The sequence below is a fragment of the Bombina bombina genome, chromosome 5, assembly GCF_027579735.1.
Source record: "Bombina bombina isolate aBomBom1 chromosome 5, aBomBom1.pri, whole genome shotgun sequence".
In the NCBI taxonomy this organism is placed as follows: Eukaryota; Metazoa; Chordata; class Amphibia; order Anura; family Bombinatoridae; genus Bombina; species Bombina bombina.
In genome coordinates, this window is record NC_069503.1 from 443936761 (window position 1) to 443958739 (window position 21979).

A 21979-nucleotide genomic window follows, 5' to 3' on the forward strand; every position below is an offset into this window, starting at 1 on the left:
ACTGCGCAAATACTAAATACATCCTTGGAAACACATTCGCCTAGATTACGAGTCTTGCGTTAGCCTTAAAAAGCAGCGTTGAGAGGTCCCAACGCTGCTTTTTAACAGGTGTACCGCTCTCTTTTTTTCCTGCAATTTTCGCATACCGCAAATCCCCTTACGTCAATTGCGTATCCTATCTTTTTAATGGGATTTTCCTAACGCCGGTATTACGATTGCTGGAAAAAGTGAGCGGTAAACCCTCTCCTGTCCAGACTCCTACCGCATTTAAAAGTCAGTAGTTAAGAGTTTTATAGGCTAACGCAGTAACATAAAACTCTTAACTAAAGTGCTACAAAGTACACTAACACCCATAAACTACCTATTAACCCCTAAACCGAGGCCCCCCCACATCCGAAACACTTTAATAAAATTTTTAACCCCTAATCTGCCGACCGGACATCGCCGCCATTGTAATAAATATATTAACCCCTAAACCATTGCACTCCCGCCTTGTAAACACTAGTTACATTTTATTAACCCCTAATCTGCCGTCCCTAACATCGCCGACACCTATCTACATTTATTAACCCCTAATCTGCCGCACCCGTCGCCACTACTATATTAAATTTATTAACCCCTAAACCTAAGTCTAACCCCCACCTAACTTAAATATAATTTAAATAAAACAAAATAAAATTACTACAATTAAATAAATTAATCCTATTTAAAACTAAATACTTTATAAAATAAACCATACGATAGCTACAATATAACTAATAGTTACATTGTAGCTAGTTTAGGATTTATATTTATTTTACAGGCAACTTTGTATTTATTTTAACTAGGTACAATAGTCATTAAATAGTTATTAACTATTTAATAGCTACCTAATAAGCCCCAGCAACAGTGGAAGTATATGCAGCTATACTGGTAACCTACCGGTATTACGGAAGGCTCCGGATTGTAGCTTTCTGTGCAAACTGTTGCTCAGTGACAGAAGGTGGATACAGAACTGTATCGCTATAGAGTTTGCAACTTGAGATGAAGAGATTACTCTGTACTGAGATGGCTACTTCTGGGTGAGTCCTTACCTTTGCTATTTGATACTTGGAAATCATACTGGATAATTTAAAGGTGACATCCGCAATAGTGGGACTCTGTGATTGAGTTGGTTTCACCTAATGAACTATCGCATATTATTACTTAATTATATACACTGTATAGTCGCTGTGAAGTCTTTTTTGAATTATATTTGTAAGTACAAATTTACCTGTAAAATAAATCCTAACCTAAATTACAATTACACCTAACACTACACTATCATTAAATTAATTACATAAACTAACTACAATTAATTACAATTAAATTAAATAAACTAAAGTACAAAAAAAATCCAAACACTAAATTACAGAAAATAAAAAAATAATTACATTTTTTAAGCTAATTACACTTACTCTAATCCCCCTAATAAAATAATAAAATTGCCTACCCTATACTAAATTACAAATAGCCCTTAAAAGGGCCTTTTGCGGGGCATTGCCCCAAAGTAATCAGCTCTTTTATCTGTAAAAAAAAAAAAGACAATACCACCCCCCAACATTAAAACCCACCACCCACACACCCAACCCTACTCTAAAACCCACCCAATCCCCCCTTAATAAAACCTAACACTACCCCCTTGAAGATCACCCTACCTTGAGCCGTCTTCACCCAGCCGGACACAAGTGGACCTCCAGAGGGGCAGAAGTCTTCATCCGATCCGGCCAGAAGAGGACATCCAGACCGGCAGAAGTCTTCATCCAGGCGGCATCTTCTATCTTCTTCCATCCGGAGCGGGTCCATCTTGAAGACATCCAACGCGGAGCATCCTCTTCCATCTGACGGCGACTGAAGAATGAAGGTTCCTTTAAGTGACGTCATCCAAGATGGCGTCCCTTCAATTCCGATTGGCTGAAAGAATCCTATCAGCCAATCGGAATTAAGGTAGGAAAAATCCTATTGGCTGATGCAATCAGCCAATAGAATTGAGCTTGCATTCTATTGGCTGATTGGAACAGCCAATAGAATGCAATTTAATCCTATTGGCTGATTGGATCAGCCAATAGGATTGAACTTCAATAACTATTGTACCTGGTTAAAATAAATACAAAGTTGCCTGTAAAATAAATATAAATCCTAAGATGGCTACAATGTAACTATTAGTTATATTGTAGCTATCTTATGGTTTATTTTATAGGTAAGTATTTAGTTTTAAATAGGATTAATTTATTTAAAGGGCCATAATACCCAAATGTTTAAACACTTGAAAGTGATGCAGCATAGCTGTAAAAAGCTGACTAGAAAATATCACCTGAACATCTCTATGTAAAAAAGAAAGATATTTAACCTCAAAAGTTCCTCAGTAGCCACATCCCATTGTAAAGGATTTCTAAGCAGCATATTAATATGTCTGTCCTGGGACAGCTGAAAGGATGAGCCTCGTGCACTCTCATTTTATTTCCCTATTCAGATTAGCGAAGTTTACAATGAAATCTCATGAGAGTTAAGTCAAATCTCATGAGATCACAGTAAAAGAGTTCATGACCTCAGCACTGCTGATGCTGATTGGCTGCTGTTCATTTCTTCATTTTTTTTACCTGCAGCTGGGAGCAGCTGGGAGCAGCTGAGTATAACTTTTTACACAGAACTTACTCTGCTGAGCTGAGGAAATTGTGAGGTCAAATATCTTCCTTTTTTACATAGAGATGCTCAGGTGATATTTTCCTGTCAGCTTTTTACAGTTATACTGCATCAGTTTCAAGTGATTTAGCATATGAGTATTATGTCCCTTTAATTATAGTAAATTTATTTAGATGTATTTAAATTATATTTAAGTTAGGGGGGTGTTAGGGTTAGACTTAGGTTTAGGGGTTAATACATTTATTATAGTGGCAGCGACGTTGGCGGTGGCGGCAGATTAGGGGTTAATAAATTTAATATAGTTGCGGCGATGTTGGGGGGGTAGATTAGGGGTTAATAAATAAAATGTAGGGTTCTGCGATGTTGGAGGCATCAGAATAGGGGTTCATAAGTATAATGTAGGTGGCGGTGTCCGGAGCGGCAGATTAAGGGTTAATAAGTGTAAGGTTAGGGGTGTTTAGACTCGGGGTTCATGTTAGGGTGTTAGGTGTAGACATAACATTTCTTTCACCATAGGACACAATGGGGCTGCGTTAGGAGCTGAACGCTGCTTTTTTGCAGGTGTTAGGTTTTTTTCAGCCAGCTCAGCCCCATTGTTTCCTATGGGGAAATCGTGCACAAGCACATTCAGCCAGCTCACCGCTGACTTAAGCAACGCTGGTATTGAGGTGAGATGTGGAGCAACATTTTGCTCAACGCTCACTTTTCTGAGGCTAACGCCGGCTTGCAGAAAACTCGTAATACCAGCGTTGTCTTAAGTGAGCGGTGAGAAAAAAAAAGGCTCATTAGCAACGCACACCATTACCGACAAAAACTCGTAATCTAGCCAATTGAAAACTCACTGTGTGTTTGGATTATAAAGGGACACTAAACCCAAATTTTTTCTTTCATGATTCGGATAGAGCATGCAATTATAAGCAACCTTCTAATTTACTCCTATTATCAATTTTCTTTGTTCTCTTGGTATCTTTATTTGAAAAGCAGGAATGACAGCTTGGGAGCCGGCCCAGTTTAGGCTCACCACCTGTGTAGTTCTTGCTGATTGGTGGCTAAATGTAACCACAAATCAGCAAGCGCTATCCAAGGTCCTGAACCAAAAATGGGACGGCTCCTAAAGTTTCATTCCTGCTTTTTCAAATAAAGATACCTAGAGAACAAATAAGAATTGATAATAGGAGTAAATTAGAAAGTTGATTAAAATTGCATGCTCTATCCAAATGATACAAGAAAAAAATTGTGTTTAGTACCCCTTTAACCCTTTCACTACCGGGACTTTCAGACAAAAACTTGCCCAAAATACCAGAGAATTTTTAGCATTTTTGCTATCACTCAATTTAAACAGAAATAGAGCCTTGTTTTTTTTATTTACCTGTCAAAACTATATATATTTTAAGTAGACAACCCAAGGTATTAATCTAGGCCCATTTTGGTATATTTCACGACACCATTTCACTGCCAAATGCAATCAAATAAAAAAAATTGGTACTTTTTTCACAAACAATAACAGAAATTATTAACATACTGCGTGTGCAATCATGGCACAAATGTTTGTAAAAGTTTCTCTGGGTTCCCCTTTGTTCAGAAATAGCAGACATATATGGCTTTGCCATTGCTTTTTGGTAAATAAAAGGCCGCTAATTGCAGCTGCGCACCACACTTTTATTATTCCCGGCAATGAAGGGGTTAATTAGATAGTTTAAAAGTTTAATTTTAGCTTTAGTGAAGGGATTAGCCCAACACTGAATATTAAGAAGGTTTTTTTGGCCTGGGGTTTATGAAGAGGTAAAAAGATTCTGTTCCTCATGCCCAGATTGTCAGTTAACAGCAACAAAGCCTCATTTACGGGCTCCTCTTATTCCCCTTCCCATAATTGACACCCCTTTTGAAAGAAATGCCATGGACACGGTGGGGCCTTTGGAAAAAACAGTCAATGGTTACCAGTATATTCTGGTCATATTAGATTATGTCACACGCTATCCAGAGGCAATAGCCCTGCGTAACACAATTGTTAGGTTTGAAAATACATACCACAAAAAGTGGTTACTACACAAAAGGCCGTTGCTATGAAATAGCTCATACCACTATGAGACTATGTCAGAGTTACAACTGATAACACTTTAGAATATTGTCATGTCCCAAATAAGACATTACATTGTGTTGTCTTTGGTAATTGATTGCTTATATAGCATACTATAATAGGTTCTGCAGATTTTTAGAGAATTTATATAGTTTTATTTAAAACAATGTTATAAATAAAAACTGCTGTTCACCATATTAAGTGTATAATGGTATACCCCAATTAGGGTGTGGATTCTGTTCAGATTGTTGATTGGTTCCTGTTTATTTTAAATATGGCAGTTGAGAGTATGTTTGTATAGCCTGATGAAACAGTGTTGAACACTGAGAAACGCGTTGCTGTTGTTTTTAATTTGGAATACATTTTATTACATTTTAACTCTCCATCTGCTGCATCATTTTTGGCCTAGGCCAATTTTATATCACTACCATCTATTTGTTTTTTTTGGGACTTTCTGGTATGAACCATATTGGATACTGACTTGCTCCCATCACACCATTTTGGATTTCCCTGGACTCTCCCTGGTGAGACAAGGAATCCCACCTGACGACATCCCTTGAAAGAGTTCTACCGGACGACGTGTGGTTCTGGACTGCGAATACTGCACATTAGTGCTCTACACTGTGTGAGTAGGATTCTTGTGATCCATTTGCTGCTGTTTTTATTTATTTTTACGATCTGCACCATGTGGCGCCCTCTATCCTTTCCTTCCACAATATATATATACAGTAGACTCTCAGTTATCCGGAACTCAAGCAAACGGCACTCTCAAGCAACCGGAAAAAAAAGGAAACATGTTAGAACATAAATGTGCTCTATAACAAGCAAACAGTCCGGATCTTGTAGATAGACCAAGAAGAATGGGAAGAACAAAGGGTGCCTGGGAGGAATATCATTACCTATGTGGAACAAATGCAAGAACGCATAAAACAGATAACACCCATACTTAAACAGTATTTGGAAGAGGCTCAACAGAGACAGCAAGTACTTTATAACAGACAATCCTCTGTATAAACTTTCCAGCCAGGTGACCGGGTCATGGTTCTTGTCCCCAAAGCTGAAAGTAAACTGTTATCTCGGTGGCAAGGTCCATATGAGATTATTAGCCAAGAAGGGCCTGTAAATTACAAGGTGAGGCAGCCTGACAGAAGAAAGGTAGAGCAAGTGTACCACATAAATCTGTTAAAGCCTTGGAAGGCTAGCGAGGCCTTTGTGTTGGTAGGAGTACAGGGATTAACAGTGACACCTACTCTTGTCCCTGAGGTGCAAGTGTCTACTGACCTTACATCAGAACAACAAAAAGAAGTTAAAGAAATGTTAAAAAGAAATGCTGATATATTTTCTAATACACCAGGTAGAACCAGGTCCATGATATTGTTATATGTTAGCAGGAGAATGGAGCTCTCTGTTTATCCAGAATGAAAACAGTTAAATTTCAGGTGCTCTCAGCTGGTGCAATTAGCTAGCTAGCAAAAGGCTGCTCTGAAAGCAAAACTCTCTCTCTCTCTCTCTCTCTCTCTCTCTTCTCTCTCTTCTCTCTCTTCTCTCTCTTCTCTCTCTTCTCTCTCTTCTCTCTCTCTTCTCTCTCTTCTCTCTCTTCTCTTCTCTTCTCTCTCTCTTCTCTTCCTCTTCTCTTCCTCTTCTCTTCATCTCCTCTTCTCTCCTCTCCTCTCTTTCTCTCCTCTCCTCTCTTTCTCTCCTCTCCTCTCTTTCTCTCCTCTCTTTCTCTTTTCTCTTTCCCTCTCTCTCTTTCTCTCTTTCCCTCTCTCTCTTTCTCTCTTTCCCTCTCTCTCTTTCTCTCTTTCCCTCTCTCTCTTTCTCTCTTTCCCTCTCTCTCTTTCTCTCTCTCTCTTTCCCTCTCTCTTTCTCTCTTTCTCTCTTTCTCTCTCTCTCTCTTTCTCTCTCTCTCTTTCTCTCTTTCTCTCTTTCTCTCTCTCTCTTTCTCTCTTTCTCTCTCTCTCTCTTTCTCTCTTTCTCTCTCTTTCTCTCTCTCTCTTTCTCTCTCTCCTAAAAACAATTGCAAAGCCATGCATGTCTGCTATTTCTGAACAAAAGGGAACCCAGAGAACCTTTTACAAACAATTGTTTTATGACTACAATAGACATGTGTAATTTCAGTGAGAACCCCACATTTTTTCTCTCTCTTCTCTCTCTTCTCTCTCTCTTCTCTTCTCTCTCTCTTCTCTTCTCTCTCTCTTCTCTTCCTCTTCTCTTCTCTTCCTCTTCTCTTCCTCTCCTCTTCTCTCCTCTCTTTCTCTCCTCTCCTCTCTTTCTCTCCTCTCTTTCTCTTTTCTCTTTCCCTCTCTCTCTTTCTCTCTTTCCCTCTCTCTCTTTCTCTCTTTCCCTCTCTCTCTTTCCCTCTCTCTCTTTCTCTCTTTCCCTCTCTCTCTTTCTCTCTCTCTTTCCCTCTCTCTTTCTCTCTTTCTCTCTCTCTTTCTCTCTCTCTCTTTCTCTCTTTCTCTCTTTCTCTCTCTCTCTCTTTCTCTCTTTCTCTCTCTCTCTCTTTCTCTCTTTCTCTCTCTTTCTCTCTCTTTCTCTCTCTTTCTCTCTCTCTTTCTCTCTCTCTCTCTCTCTCTCTCTTTCTCTCTTTCTCTCTCTTTCTCTCTTTCTCTCTTTCTCTCTCTCTCTTTCTCTCTTTCTCTCTCTCTTTCTCTCTTTATCTCTTTCTCTCTCTTTCTCTCTCTCTCTTTCTCTCTCTCCTAAAAACAATTGCAAAGCCATGCATGTCTGCTATTTCTGAACCAAAGGGAACCCAGAGAACCTTTTACAAACAATTGTTTTATGACTACAATAGACATGTGTAATTTCAGTGAGAACCCCACATTTTGTGAAAAGTTAACAATTTTTTTTAATATGATTGCATTTGGCGGTGAAACAGTTGCATGAAATATACCAAAATGGGCTTAGATTGGCGGTGCCCAAACTGTGGGGCGCGCCTCCCCAGGGGGGCACCAGAACTCTTAAAGGGTGGAGCAGGAGCCAAAGTGTTGTTTTTGTTTAAATGCACCTAACATTTGGTGCCTTCCTGAGTGAGCAGCGCTGTGAGGAAAGTGTGTGCAACATTTGTTTACCACCTGACTGCCTCTTGAGCGAGTGAAGATCGTTGTGTGGCCGTAAGTACAAATGGTCAGAGTAGAGGACTGTGAATTGCTGTGTGTCAAGAAAGGACATCCTGACAGCAAAAAGTTATACTGGCAGCTGTGCTATCACAGAGTGACCCGAGGATTAGTAATTCCTGTCTGTGCCACTCAAAACAGTGCTGAATTGCTAATCCTACGGCCACTATGTGATAGCACAGCAGCAGGTATAACTTTATGCTGGCAGGATTCTTCTGATAGCTTTAGTTTTATTTTACTGTAGGGTAGGTTAGGGTCACTGAACGGCAGGGAGGTGGAGTGGGGACTGGCTGGGTAGTCTTCTCTGGGGACAGTGGAAGTGAATGGGGTGTCTGTAATATTATTATGTTGTACACATAACAAAATAAAGGGATATATACTGTCTCTGTAAGGGAGGGTAAAATGTGGCTGTATTTTGATGGTTAAACTTATGGGGCGCAATCAAATATACCGCGCAGGTTTCGGTGCAATCGTGGGAACCCGTGCCGCCCGTAATTTCACCTCGCACATCGGGGTATTACATATACTGCGCCGTTAGATGCTAAACTGGCGTAAGTAGGACAAACTGGCGATCTTCCGAAATGTGCGCAAATACACATTTTAGTCGTCGCAAGTAACTTACGCCAGTATTTTGTCCACGGAAAGTCTCAATAAAGAGTAGTTTTATGCAAATTAGGCTAACACTCGTAAAAATGAACCGTGACTTCATATAAAAATGCGACACGTAATTACGCTATTCAAAATTCATATATAAACCCATGCGCAGCTGCCATTTTCTTCAGTGTGTTTGGATAGTTCGTTGAGCTACAGCACACTACAGTGGAGGATTAGTGAGAGTAGAGAGAGAGGAGCAATTGTTGTTTGATTAAGCTTGTACACTTACACATATTTTTACATATTGCACACATTTTGCATACATACATATACAAATACACCACACTTTTTTTTCTAACACCTCACACATTTTATTTGAATTTTACAGTGTGATAGGCTGAGTGTTTGGTTGTGATTGTGTGTGATTGAACTGGGAGTGAGTGTGAGTGTGTGTAGTGTGATTTAGTGTGAGGATGGCAGGGAGAGGTAGGGCGGAGGGGAGGAGGGGAGAGGAGTGGTAGGGAGAGGAGTATTGGAGAGGACAGGAGGAGCAGTGGGGTCCCCGTCAGGGAGTAAGTGGAGTGGGGAGAGGGAGAGCTAGAAGGGATGATGGAAGGGGAGATGCCCGAGAGCCCCAGAGACCAGGCACATCTAGGAGAGGGACAGAGGGTGCACATGGGGACAGAAGGGGGGGGGGGGAGGGAGAGGATAGGGAGGAACCCACTCCAGGGACATCACAGGGAGCAAGCCAGGTGTCCATGGAGGATGAGAGGCTGAGATGAAAATGACATTAATGCTACTTAACACAATGCAATTCATTATATGATGTGGAATAGTGCAATACTAACATGTCTCAGAGTAACACAGGCCACAAGCCACATGTAGAGTTTTCAGTAAATGGACACTATAGCCATCACAATACTTTTAGCTCAAGAAAGCAGGTTCTGTGCCTACGGCTAAAGTAAATTGTGTGACCATAGTGTCACTTAAAGAACACATTTTTTCCATCATTGACATGTACACATAACTTGTATGAAACACATACCTGTATACTGCGCATATTAAAATCCCTAATAGCACAAATTACAATGTGCACATGCATGTTATAGAGTATAGGCCCTAGCATGTATCAATGTACATTGTATGCCCACATGGACATATATCTGACTGTACTAATCCCTCTCATCATTTGACTCCTCCACAGAACCTCCTGTCATGAGGATACAAACAGGCATGCCGCCACCACCACCACCAGTCACAGGCATGCAGCCACCACCACCACCACCACCACCAGTCTTCAGGCAACCACATGAACAGTATGTGTAAGGAAATGTAATGCAACACCAATGTACAAATTATATGGTATTGATAATCACAATAAAAATTAGTAATGTATCACAGCTGTTACTTTTAGTGAGGGTTTCTCTAGCAACATATGTGACTTAATATAGCCATACGCAAACCCACTGGTATCAATGTTAGCAATATCAGCAAGGAGGTTAAGGCGTAAGATTTAGCAAGAATAAGTTAAAGTCCTACCTCTGTTCCTATGAGGATTTACGTAGCTCAGATCAGGAGGAAGTTTTACTCACAGAGAGATGTCCACAGTAGCTGTAAGCAAGTGGAAGCGTTCCGGACTTTACCCGGCAGGCTGCATGGAGAGAGACACAGCTAGAAGCAGTCCGGCCGTAGCTGATGACGTAATTAGGCTGCTGTGAGGATCCGGCTTTCAGAACAGGGTAACGGAATACCAACAGATGGAAATAGGCTCCGTGAAAACTAACCTGAATAGAAGTAAGTTTAGAGATTAGTTTTTTGAAGACTGTGATAGAGTTGATTCAAAATAATTCAAGGTGAAGTGTAAACCACTTTGAGGCTGTCTGAGTTGAAGATCCGATGTAGGCTTCAATTAACCAGCAATGAACTGCTGAGAGGAAGTCCCTTTTAAAGGTAAGGAAGTGATCTCCTTAAAGGCACAGTAAGACAAAATGAAAAAAGGTGAGTATAATCCTTACAGTATGCTCCCAGGCATGAGCAGGGTTGGATGGCTTCAGCTGAGGACCCAGGAGTGATGCCACCACCATTGCCATATGTCCCCTGGCAAGATTCCTGGCCAGAGGAATATTCTTCTTTTGGCTTTGAGGGGGAGCCAAGACAGCCACAAAGGGTCCATGTATTTACCCCCCCTCCCAACACAATCTCAGGGCAGTCATGACTTTTACCCACAGACTATGTCACAAGAAGTACCAACTGGACAGGCTGAGTGGTCACACACTGGTCATCAGTGGGACTATCCATCAACCCTTTAGAGCTCCACCATCCTCATCACTTGGGCGAGTTCTACCATCCTCATCACTTGGGAGAGCTCCATCATCCTCATCACTTGGGAGAGCTCCACCATCCTCATCACTTGGGAGAGCTCCACCATCTGCAGATGAAAATATAGCTGAAAGTACTCAAGCACCAGCAGATGCAGCTGAACCTGTCCCAACAGAACCAGCAGATGCAGCTGAACCTGTCCCAACAGAACCAGCAGATGCAGCTGAACCTGTCCCAACAGAACCAGCAGATGCAGCTGAACCTGTCCCACCAGAACCAGCAGATACAGCTGAACCTGCACCTCAAGCAACTAGAAGCCCTGCTGCTCAAGAGCCTGTGGATGCATTGTATTCTCCCCTGGGTGAGGAATACATTGCACTCCAGAGGAGGCTCATAACAAGCTCCAAGAGCAGACAAAGAAGCCAAGAGAGGTTCCACAGGAGCCAAGAGAGGTTCTTCAGGAGCCAAGAGAGGTTCTTCAGGAGCCAAGAGAGGTTCTTCATGAGCCAAGAGAGGTTACACAAACGTAGCATAGAGCTGCAGATGGACATGGCAGCATCATTAAGTGGAAGTGTTCAAAACCAGTCACAGATGATGCGAATTCTGTCTGATATGCAGATGCAGATGGACAATAGATGGCGAGAACAAAATAAACTCTTGGGTGTGTTGGTTGAGCACTTTACACACCAGCAGGACACTGCCTCCAGCCTATCATTTGTGGCCAGCACACCAGCAGAAACATCAGAATCTTCTCAAACCAGGAGAACAAGGCAATCCACTACAGTCACCTCAGCTCCCTCAAAAAAGAAATAAATATTCTTATAGTTCACCATAAATCTTGTCCTCTGTTATTTACCATATAATTGTCATCCACATCCATGTGAGGTGTGTTTTAGTACACTAATATTGTTAAAACATATAATAAGACCTGTGTGGAAATGGCAAAAAAAAGGTAATATTATCCTGTTTATGACATATTCTTGTACTATAACTCACATCCACAATAGTTGTTTATGAAGGGTACATATAGTAATATTCACTTCTAAGATGTAAATCAATGTATCTCACATCCAATATAAATTTACACATTGGTGTATATATAGTAGTGATGTTACTGATAGGGTGGGCATTATCAGGTGTTTTAAGTCTGCAGGTGAGAGGTTGTGGTGTCTGTGATTGGTTTAACACAATTGCAAAGAGGCAGCCTTCAAGAAGGTCTTAGAAATTATCATATGAGCCATCCTAGGTTTTGCTTTCAACTAAGAATACCAAGAGAACAAAGCAAATGTTATAATTAAATCTGAAAGTAGTTTGAAATAACATGCCCTATTTAAAAGAAGAAGGTTTTCTTTGGACCTGACTGTCCCTTTATATATTTTGGCATCAGTGCCAAGCTGTGTTAGCATTAGAATAAGCCAAGCTGTGTTAGCATTAGAATAAATTACACTCCAGTGGGTTCTAAAGAGATGAAGGTAATACAATTTAAAGTAAATAAGCAAGTATATGTCCACAATGTGATAAAGTACCTACAAGCTCAATCCATTTGATTATGCTGTGGCTTCAAACTATTTCAAATAAACAAATAAACCTTAAAAAACCAATATCATAGTATACTGTCCCTTTAACCTTGAGATGCTGCTTAAATGTATGTGTTTGTTAAGGCTTCCAGGGAGTTACGTTGCTTTTTTAGTCAGTGCAAGGGTTCCTGCGCCTGCAATATGTGGCGAGATGAGAATGGAGTAGATTTTCTGAATTCTGCGCGCGTAAGTCCTTACACTGCATATTGGATACCAAATTGCGCGGCTGTTCTATGTTAGTCTATGGCTAAAAAAAATACGTCCGAAGGGTAAAATATATGCGCGTAACTTGTATGCTACACCGTATATGTAATACCAAAATCGTGTAAAATCTGGCGGCGGAGGATTTTGCGGGCGACGCTGCATATGTAATGGAGGCCATGGTGGGGCCATTTTGGACCCTCTGGGTTGTTAGTGCAGCTCTGTGAATAATACTGGGTGACTATCACTGTTTTATTGACAGGGGCCCAGCACACAAACTTCCAACATTTACCCCTTATATAAGGCAACTAAATTACTGAAACATGCACTCTTGTAAAAAAAATAGTAACCCTTATCTTATTTGAGATTCAAGGCTCTGATGAGTGTAAGTGGCAATGAGGGCAGCAACCAGCAAAGCCTAGTATTCATGCTGCACAAAGGGATAGACATGTTAAAAATGAAAAGATGTAAACACTGCTGTACATACATAGCTATGCTTGCCTAGTGGTTAAAAATAATGTTAATTTTTGTGTGCATGGGTTCTTGTGTGTGCGTTCTTGTGCATATTTGCTTGTGCGCATGTGTGTTTTTTTGTGTGTGTTTTGTGCGTGTGTTTGAGTGTGTGATTGTACGTGTTTGTATGTGTGTGATATTTCTTTAAATGAAAAAGAAAAATAAGGGTAACTCCTCTTGTAAAAATCCCAAAATATTTTTATTAGACAGGATCAGACACAGAACACCACAACGTTTCGGGGTCAGTACCCCTTAGTCATGTGATAACAAACATATACACCACACCTGTTTAAATAGGCTGGGCCAGGTAATTGTTTCATCATATTAACTCTTTCAATTCTTTGAAATGACAATGGCCCATTAGTATTAATGCTATACTGACCCCTACTGGTCAAGGGTGGCGTAACATGCAAAATTAAAATAAAATAAACTTGAAATATAAGGAAGCCTCAAGAAAATATTTACACGTTTACATTATTCAATTAAACTAATGTACAGACATAAATGAAATTGCAACATGTTATAAAATGTATGTTTCACATTATATTTCATTCTGCAAAGCTGGAGAAGATCAATAACTTCCAAAATCAAAATTAGATTGAATCAAATAACAAAAAGGGACTGTCCCTTTTATTTTATAAGTAGAAACACCATCTCAAATAAAAAGGTGTCTATATATAAAGAGGAACAGAGAGTAATAACTCATTGAACCTCAAAAGGACTGTCCCTTTAAATTGCTAAAAATAGCTCTATCTTAAATAAAAGGATATCTATATATAGAGAGGAGCAGAGAGTGAAAACTCATTGAACCTCAAGATGAAGAGTTTTTGGCATATAAATATACATGCTATACATCCTATACATCCATGTAAAGAGGGGCAAGCAGGGCATCAATAGAAAATAGACCAGTCAATTTCACGGTTCATTCCCTTCGGTTCCAAGGTATCCAACTTAAAAATCCAATAGGATTCCCGTTGTTTCAGTAACAGAGACCTGTTACCGCCCTGTCTTGGAGTCTTAACGTGGTCGATAACTTGGAAGCGAAGTTGACTCACATGATGCCCAGCTTGCAAAAAGTGATATGCTACTGGGGCAGTTAATACCTTGCGCCTGATATTACTTTTATGCTCCGTGATGCGGTCCCCTACCCGTCTAGTGGACTCGCCCACATAGGCGCGCCCACACGGACACTTTATTAGATAGATTACAAAGTTAGTATTGCAGGTATAATAATCCTTGAATTTGAATTTATACCCGGTTTGAGGATGTACAAAATGTGGACTTTTGATTATGGAGCTACAGTTAATACAGCTCAAACAGGGAAAACAGCCCAAATTCTTTTTAGTGATGTATCCTTGTTGGGGTGATCTGCCAGAGCCCACATCAGCTTTAACAAGTGAATCTTTCAGATTTTTATTCCGTTTGTATGCTGGCATTGGGCAATGGCAGAACTCCTCAACATTGGGTATACAGTTTTGTAGAATTGACCAGTGTTTGCGAATTATTCGAGTGATTTGCTGACTTTGTCTGCAATAGCTAGAGACAAAAAACAATCTCTTTTCCTTATCATGATGAGGTTTGGTTTTGAATAACGTGTCTCTATCAATTGCAGCCACTGTCTGTATAGTGTCATGCACCAATTTCGTGGGATAGCCTCTTTGAATAAATTTGTCCCCCATCTCAGATAGTCTAATCATGGATTTATCAGGATCATCTACAATCCTTTTGACACGAAGCATTTGGCTTCGTGGAAGTGATTTTACAAGGGGTAATGGATGAGCACTGTCATAATGAAGAAGGCTATTTCTGTCAGTTTCTTTTCTAAATATGTCAGTTGTGAAACCCATACCTTGTTTGGTCACAGTGACATCTAAGAAGTCAATACTACATTCACTCCACACAAGTTTAAACTGTATATTGTTAGTAGAAAGATTTAAATCAGTTACAAATAATTCCAGGGCCCCAACGTCACCCAGCCAAAGCCCAAAAATATCATCGATGTAGCGCCACCAAGTGGCGCCACACCGACGGTACTCCCGGTGTTCAAAAACAAATTTCTCCTCAAAAAGATTCATAAAAATGTTGGCATAATTTGGGGCGACGTTGGAGCCCATGGCTGTACCCTGTTGTTGCATGTAAAACTGATCCTCAAATAGGAAGTAGTTGTTGTACAAGATAATTTCCAGCAATTGCAGAATGAAAGAAATCTCAGGGATAGAGTATAGACCACTTGAGTGTAAGGCACTGCTTACAGCTCCGACCCCACCAGCATGTGATATAGATGTATAAAGGCTGGTGACGTCAAGGCTGAAGAGTATCGCCTTGTCTGTAGGTAATGTGAAATCATGAATTTTAGCCAGAAAGTCATTGGTGTCCTTTAAAAAAGTGCATGATTTCCGGTTCACGCAGACGGCAACAGAATCAACCAGGCGGAATGAGCAACAGTGGCTCAGACTCGTCGGATTTCACCATGAGCGAGAGCGAGGACATTCCAGGAAACGTGGGGGCCGTAAGCACAGGCGGTGCTCAAAACAAGAAAACGAAGCAGGTGACAAAGGCTCAAGTGGTAAGAACTACGAGGGCTCGCAAGACATAGTGATTAACTGTTCTAATTACAACTTGGACACTAATGAAGCAGCAATATTACAGAGGGGTTTGTCTTTTTGTCCTTCAAGTGACTGTAATGTCTTTGAAACCTATAAGGACATTTTTCGCTTCTTTAGAAACATCAGGTTAAAGTATTGGCATACTAAACCCCAGGGGGTATATTCTGGACTGGGGGGAGAGAAATTGAATGCCACTTTTGTATCTAATGATGTTGCAACTCCTGTCACTGCTCATAACACTGTTAATCCTGTATTTAAACATTCACTTAAAATAGGTGATTTGGGCTTGAGAAATAAAAGTGTGTTTTATCCACAGCACACTCACCATGGCATAGAAACGTTTGAGCAATTGGTTTTGTCAGATTTAAATAAATTGCAGCAACATATGCATAAACAGAAATTAAAGGGACATATACAGAAGGGTAATTTTTCTAAAAGAGATTATCAAGCTTTGAACAGCCTTAGGAAGAACAACAACATCATTTTGAAGCCGGCTGATAAGGGCGGTGCTACCGTTGTTCTCAATAAGTCTGATTATAAGCATGAAATTCACAGTCAGCTCAGTGATCAGTCTGTATATAGTACTATCTCATACAACCCTGTTTTTAAATTAAAACAAGAGATAAAGATGGTGATTGACACTGCTCTGAGGTTGAATATCATTGATAAAAAAACTAATCAGTTTTTACAGGTAAAGGACCCTGTCACTCCTGTGATATATATCCTCCCCAAGATCCATAAGTCCATGACTGCTCCACCTGGTCGCCCCATTGTGGCAGGTACCAATTCAATTTTCTCTAATATAGCTATTTATCTTGATAAAATTTTGAGACCAATGGTGGAGCAGTCATGCACTTTTTTAAAGGACACCAATGACTTTTTGGCTAAAATTCATGATTTCACATTACCTACAGACAAGGCGATACTCTTCAGCCTTGACGTCACCAGCCTTTATACATCTATATCACATGCTGGTGGGGTCAGAGCTGTAAGCAGTGCCTTACACTCAAGTGGTCTATACTCTATCCCTGAGATTTCTTTCATTCTGCAATTGCTGGAAATTATCTTGTACAACAACTACTTCCTATTTGAGGATCAGTTTTACATGCAACAACAGGGTACAGCCATGGGCTCCAACGTCGCCCCAAATTATGCCAACATTTTTATGAATCTTTTTGAGGAGAAATTTGTTTTTGAACACCCGGAGTACCGTCGGTGTGGCGCCACTTGGTGGCGCTACATCGATTATATTTTTGGGCTTTGGCTGGGTGACGTTGGGGCCCTGGAATAATTTGTAACTGATTTAAATCTTTCTACTAACAATATACAGTTTAAACTTGTGTGGAGTGAATGTAGTATTGACTTCTTAGATGTCACTGTGACCAAACAAGGTATGGGTTTCACAACTGACATATTTAGAAAAGAAACTGACAGAAATAGCCTTCTTCATTATGACAGTGCTCATCCATTACCCCTTGTAAAATCACTTCCACGAAGCCAAATGCTTCGTGTCAAAAGGATTGTAGATGATCCTGATAAATCCATGATTAGACTATCTGAGATGGGGGACAAATTTATTCAAAGAGGCTATCCCATGAAATTGGTGCATGACACTATACAGACAGTGGCTGCAATTGATAGAGACACGTTATTCAAAACCAAACCTCATCATGATAAGGAAAAGAGATTGTTTTTTGTCTCTAGCTATTGCAGACAAAGTCAGCAAATCAATCGAATAATTCGCAAACACTGGTCAATTCTACAAAACTGTATATCCAATGTTGAGGAGTTCTGCCATTGCCCAATGCCAGCATACAAACGGAATAAAAATCTGAAAGATTCACTTGTTAAAGCTGATGTGGGCTCTGGCAGATCACCCCAACAAGGATACATCACTAAAAAGAATTTGGGCTGTTTTCCCTGTTTGAGCTGTATTAACTGTAGCTCCATAATCAAAAGTCCACATTTTGTACATCCTCAAACCGGGTATAAATTCAAATTCAAGGATTATTATACCTGCAATACTAACTTTGTAATCTATCTAATAAAGTGTCCGTGTGGGCGCGTCCACCAGACGGGTAGGGGACCGCATCACGGAGCATAAAAGTAATATCAGGTGCAAGGTATTAACTGCCCCAGTAGCATATCACTTTTTGCAAGCTGGGCATCATGTGAGTCAACTTCGCTTCCAAGTTATCGACCACGTTAAGACTCCAAGACGGGGCGGTAACAGGTCTCTGTTACTGAAACAACGGGAATCCTATTGGATTTTTAAGTTGGATACCTTGGAACCGAAGGGAATGAACCGTGAAATTGACTGGTCTATTTTCTATTGATGCCCTGCTTGCCCTCATGGATGTATAGGATGTATAGCATGTATATTTATATGCCAAAAACTCTTCATCTTGAGGTTCAATGAGTTTTCACTCTCTGCTCCTCTCTATATATAGATATCCTTTTATTTAAGATAGAGCTATTTTTAGCAATTTAAAGGGACAGTCCTTTTGAGGTTCAATGAGTTATTACTCTCTGTTCCTCTTTATATATAGACACCTTTTTGATTTGAGATAGTGTTTCTACTTATAAAATAAAAGGGACAGTCCCTTTTTGTTATTTGATTCAATCTAATTTTGATTTTGGAAGTTATTGATCTTCTCCAGCTTTGCAGAATGAAATATAATGTGAAACATACATTTTATAACATGTTGCAATTTCATTTATGTCTGTACATTAGTTTAATTGAATAATGTAAACGTGTAAATATTTTCTTGAGGCTTCCTTATATTTCAAGTTTATTTTATTTTAATTTTGCATGTTACGCCACCCTTGACCAGTAGGGGTCAGTATAGCATTAATACTAATGGGCCATTGTCATTTCAAAGAATTGAAAGAGTTAATATGATGAAACAATTACCTGGCCCAGCCTATTTAAACAGGTGTGGTGTATATGTTTGTTATCACATGACTAAGGGGTACTGACCCCGAAACGTTGTGGTGTTCTGTGTCTGATCCTGTCTAATAAAAATATTTTGGGATTTTTACAAGAGGAGTTACCCTTATTTTTCTTTTTCATACTCTATTGCTGGGAGTGTGGCAGTCACTCCAAAGGAGTACCCTCTATTTTGGGGTTTGAAGCCGGGGCTGGATTATCCTCATTTCATATATTTCTTTAAATGATCATAATTCTGAAATTTTAATAAATTAACTACAAGCATTTCAATGCACATTCTTTCAAAAATGTAATAACATCAATAGAGGGCTCATCTAGAAAGTTTAGCCAAAGGGTTGGCCCACTGTGTAAGACTTTTAAAATCTCTGACCTAGATTAATACCCTGGGTTGGCTACTGAAAAAAAAATATATATAGTTTTGATGGGTAAATAAAAAAAACAAGGCTCTATTTCTACTTAAATGAAGTGATAGCAAATATGCTAAAAATTCTTCTGTATTTTTCTCTGAAATTGCCAGAAAGCGAAGGGGTTAATATTGAAAAGAATGTGGGCCTTAAAGGGACACTGAACCCAAATTTTTTCATTTGTGATTCAGATAGAGCATGCAATTTTAAGCAACTTTCTAATTTACTCATATTATCAATTTTCTTCATTCTCTTGCTATCGTTATTTGAAAAAGAAGGCAGCTAAGCTTTTTTTGGTTCAGGACTCTGGACAGCACATTTTTATTGGTGGATGAATTTATCCACCAATCAGCAATGACAATCCAGGTTGTTCACCAAAAATGGGCCAACTTACATTCTTGCATTTCAAATAAAGATACCAAGAGAATAAAGAAAATTTGATAATAGGAGAAAATGAGAAAGTTGCCTAAAATTTCATGCTCTATCTGAATCACAAAAGAAAAAATTTGGATACAGTGTCCCTTTAAACAAAAAAGAGCAGTATCTAAAATGCTTTTATAATGCCATGTAATTTTAGTTTGTTTCCAGTAGGTGGCACTGTTTTGTTACACAATATTTTTATTGCAAATGTTTCAAATGTTTATATTTTGCTTTCTCTCTTTGCAAATTCCCATATAACTATATGTTTGTGTTCTCAGAGCTTATTAATAAATTATATGGGGGGGGGAGGTTATCATGATTATAAGTGTAAATTAAATTTACTTTTTATTTTATGAAGCATTATCAAACTTTAAATAAAACTATAAAAAAAAATAATACATTTTATACACCTGCTAACTGTTTACATTTCATTGGGACAGCCCCGTGCTTAATAAAAAGACCTGAGCCCCAGATGTGGTTCAAAACAAACAGTCAAAATCCTGAGACAAGTAGTTTTATTCAGTACGAGCAGAGTCTACACTTTTTTTTACTTTAAATTTAGTGTTTTTCTGAAAGTAATTAGACCAAAGATATTTGCTCATAATCAGCTAGATTACGAGTTTGGCGTTATGACTCAAATAGCATCGTTACGGGCCATAATGCATCATTTTCCCTACCGCTGCTATTACAAATTTATGTAGCGCCACAAAAATCACCATCTACGCTCAAATCAAGAACGCTCTCCCAGACCAGTAGTTACTGATAGATCATTAACGAAAACATTCATGAATCGATTCAAAAATATTAGACAAAGTACACTTACACTCATACAAACACTCAAAAATCCCCCCCCCCCCCCCCCAGAATGTATTTAGAAAAAAATATATAACGGATAAAAGATACGAAATCTCGGGTGTTAGAAAAAAAAGGCAACAATTTTTTTTTCAACATTGACTTACATTGACATACGTGAACATACACTCATATAGCTACATCTACGTACAAATATCATCAAATACATACACAATTAGATACATACAAACAATATACAGCACATTAGGTACACAAAACTTTTTTTAATAGATAATTAACACGATTTAGCTACTTGTTAACAGAAGGACATGTCGTCACTCACTTTACGCTCAACACAAGTGTTGGAAGTTTTTTCAAGGAAATTTCTAGCCTCCATTGACTTCTATGGGGAATACGTGCTCGTGCATGCGACCGACAGATTTCCCTAACGCAAGACAGATTTTTCTCCTTTAAAACTCGTAATAGCAGCATTACAATTGTGGTGCTAATTCATTCATTCTTGCGTTGATCCCGCTATGACAAATAGATGAAGAAATAGACTATTTCACACTGGAGTTATGGCTTTTACTTGTGTGAACATCACTACAACATCAAAATCTTTTACGAAATTACATTACATCAACTAGAAATCACCATCAATTCGATCATCAACAATACGAAATCGGTTTCATGAATTAAATCACATTTAAACGGACACAAAAAATACATTTTAACATTTCATTATTCACATACAGTAGGTCATTTTAAACACTTCTCTTATTTACGTCTATTATAGCATTTCATGTATTCAAGTCATATGCTTGGAAGAGCAGCATATCTAGATTGGCTCACCAGATGATGATTGATGGCTGCACTTACATGCCTCTTGTCATTGCCTCACACATGTGCATTGCTCTTTACTCAACAAACCATATAGAAACAAAGAACACTTTTACAACATACAAGTACATTGGAAGGTTGCTTAACATTGGATTTTCTCTCTCAACCAGGAAAGAGAAATTATGGCTTAACTGTCCCTTTAACATCACGATTTAAACATAATATAACATTAGGAATTCTGTAGAATAATAAGATATCATTAGAAAATAGAGTTGTCGCTTTTTTGGAAGGAATAACAATGCTATACTACTTTATATTAATAAACATATCTGGAAGAGAATCACAATACATTCATATATGTACATAACACGCATCACAAAACAACATAACACACATTTATCTTTTTAATCAGCACAAAATAAGAATGTTACAAAATACAACAGGCATGTTGCTAATATGATGACATCATTCGAAGCTTCAACCATACAGATTACAGCATTAGGACTGTACCACCCCTTTCAGCAGTTTCTCATTCAATATTACAATATTACATATACGTAGAAGAGAGGTTGGAAGATCTTCATTATTATTGCTATTTTAATGGGACGCGTAAAATATTGACATCTCGACAATCACTTATATATAGAATATTAGAGATGTCACCCGGAAGATCTTCATTATTATTGCAATTTTAATGGGACGCATAAAATATTGACATCTCGCCAATTACTTATATATTGAATATTAGAGATGTCAGCCGGAAGATCTTCATTATTATTGCAATTTTAATGGGACGCGTAAAATATTGATCTGGCAAATAAATTATAAATAAAACTAGTCCTAAAGTCCATGTACACGGGCCATTTTTTAAAGTACAGTGGTCCCACCCCTTGCTCTCTCTCTCCCCCT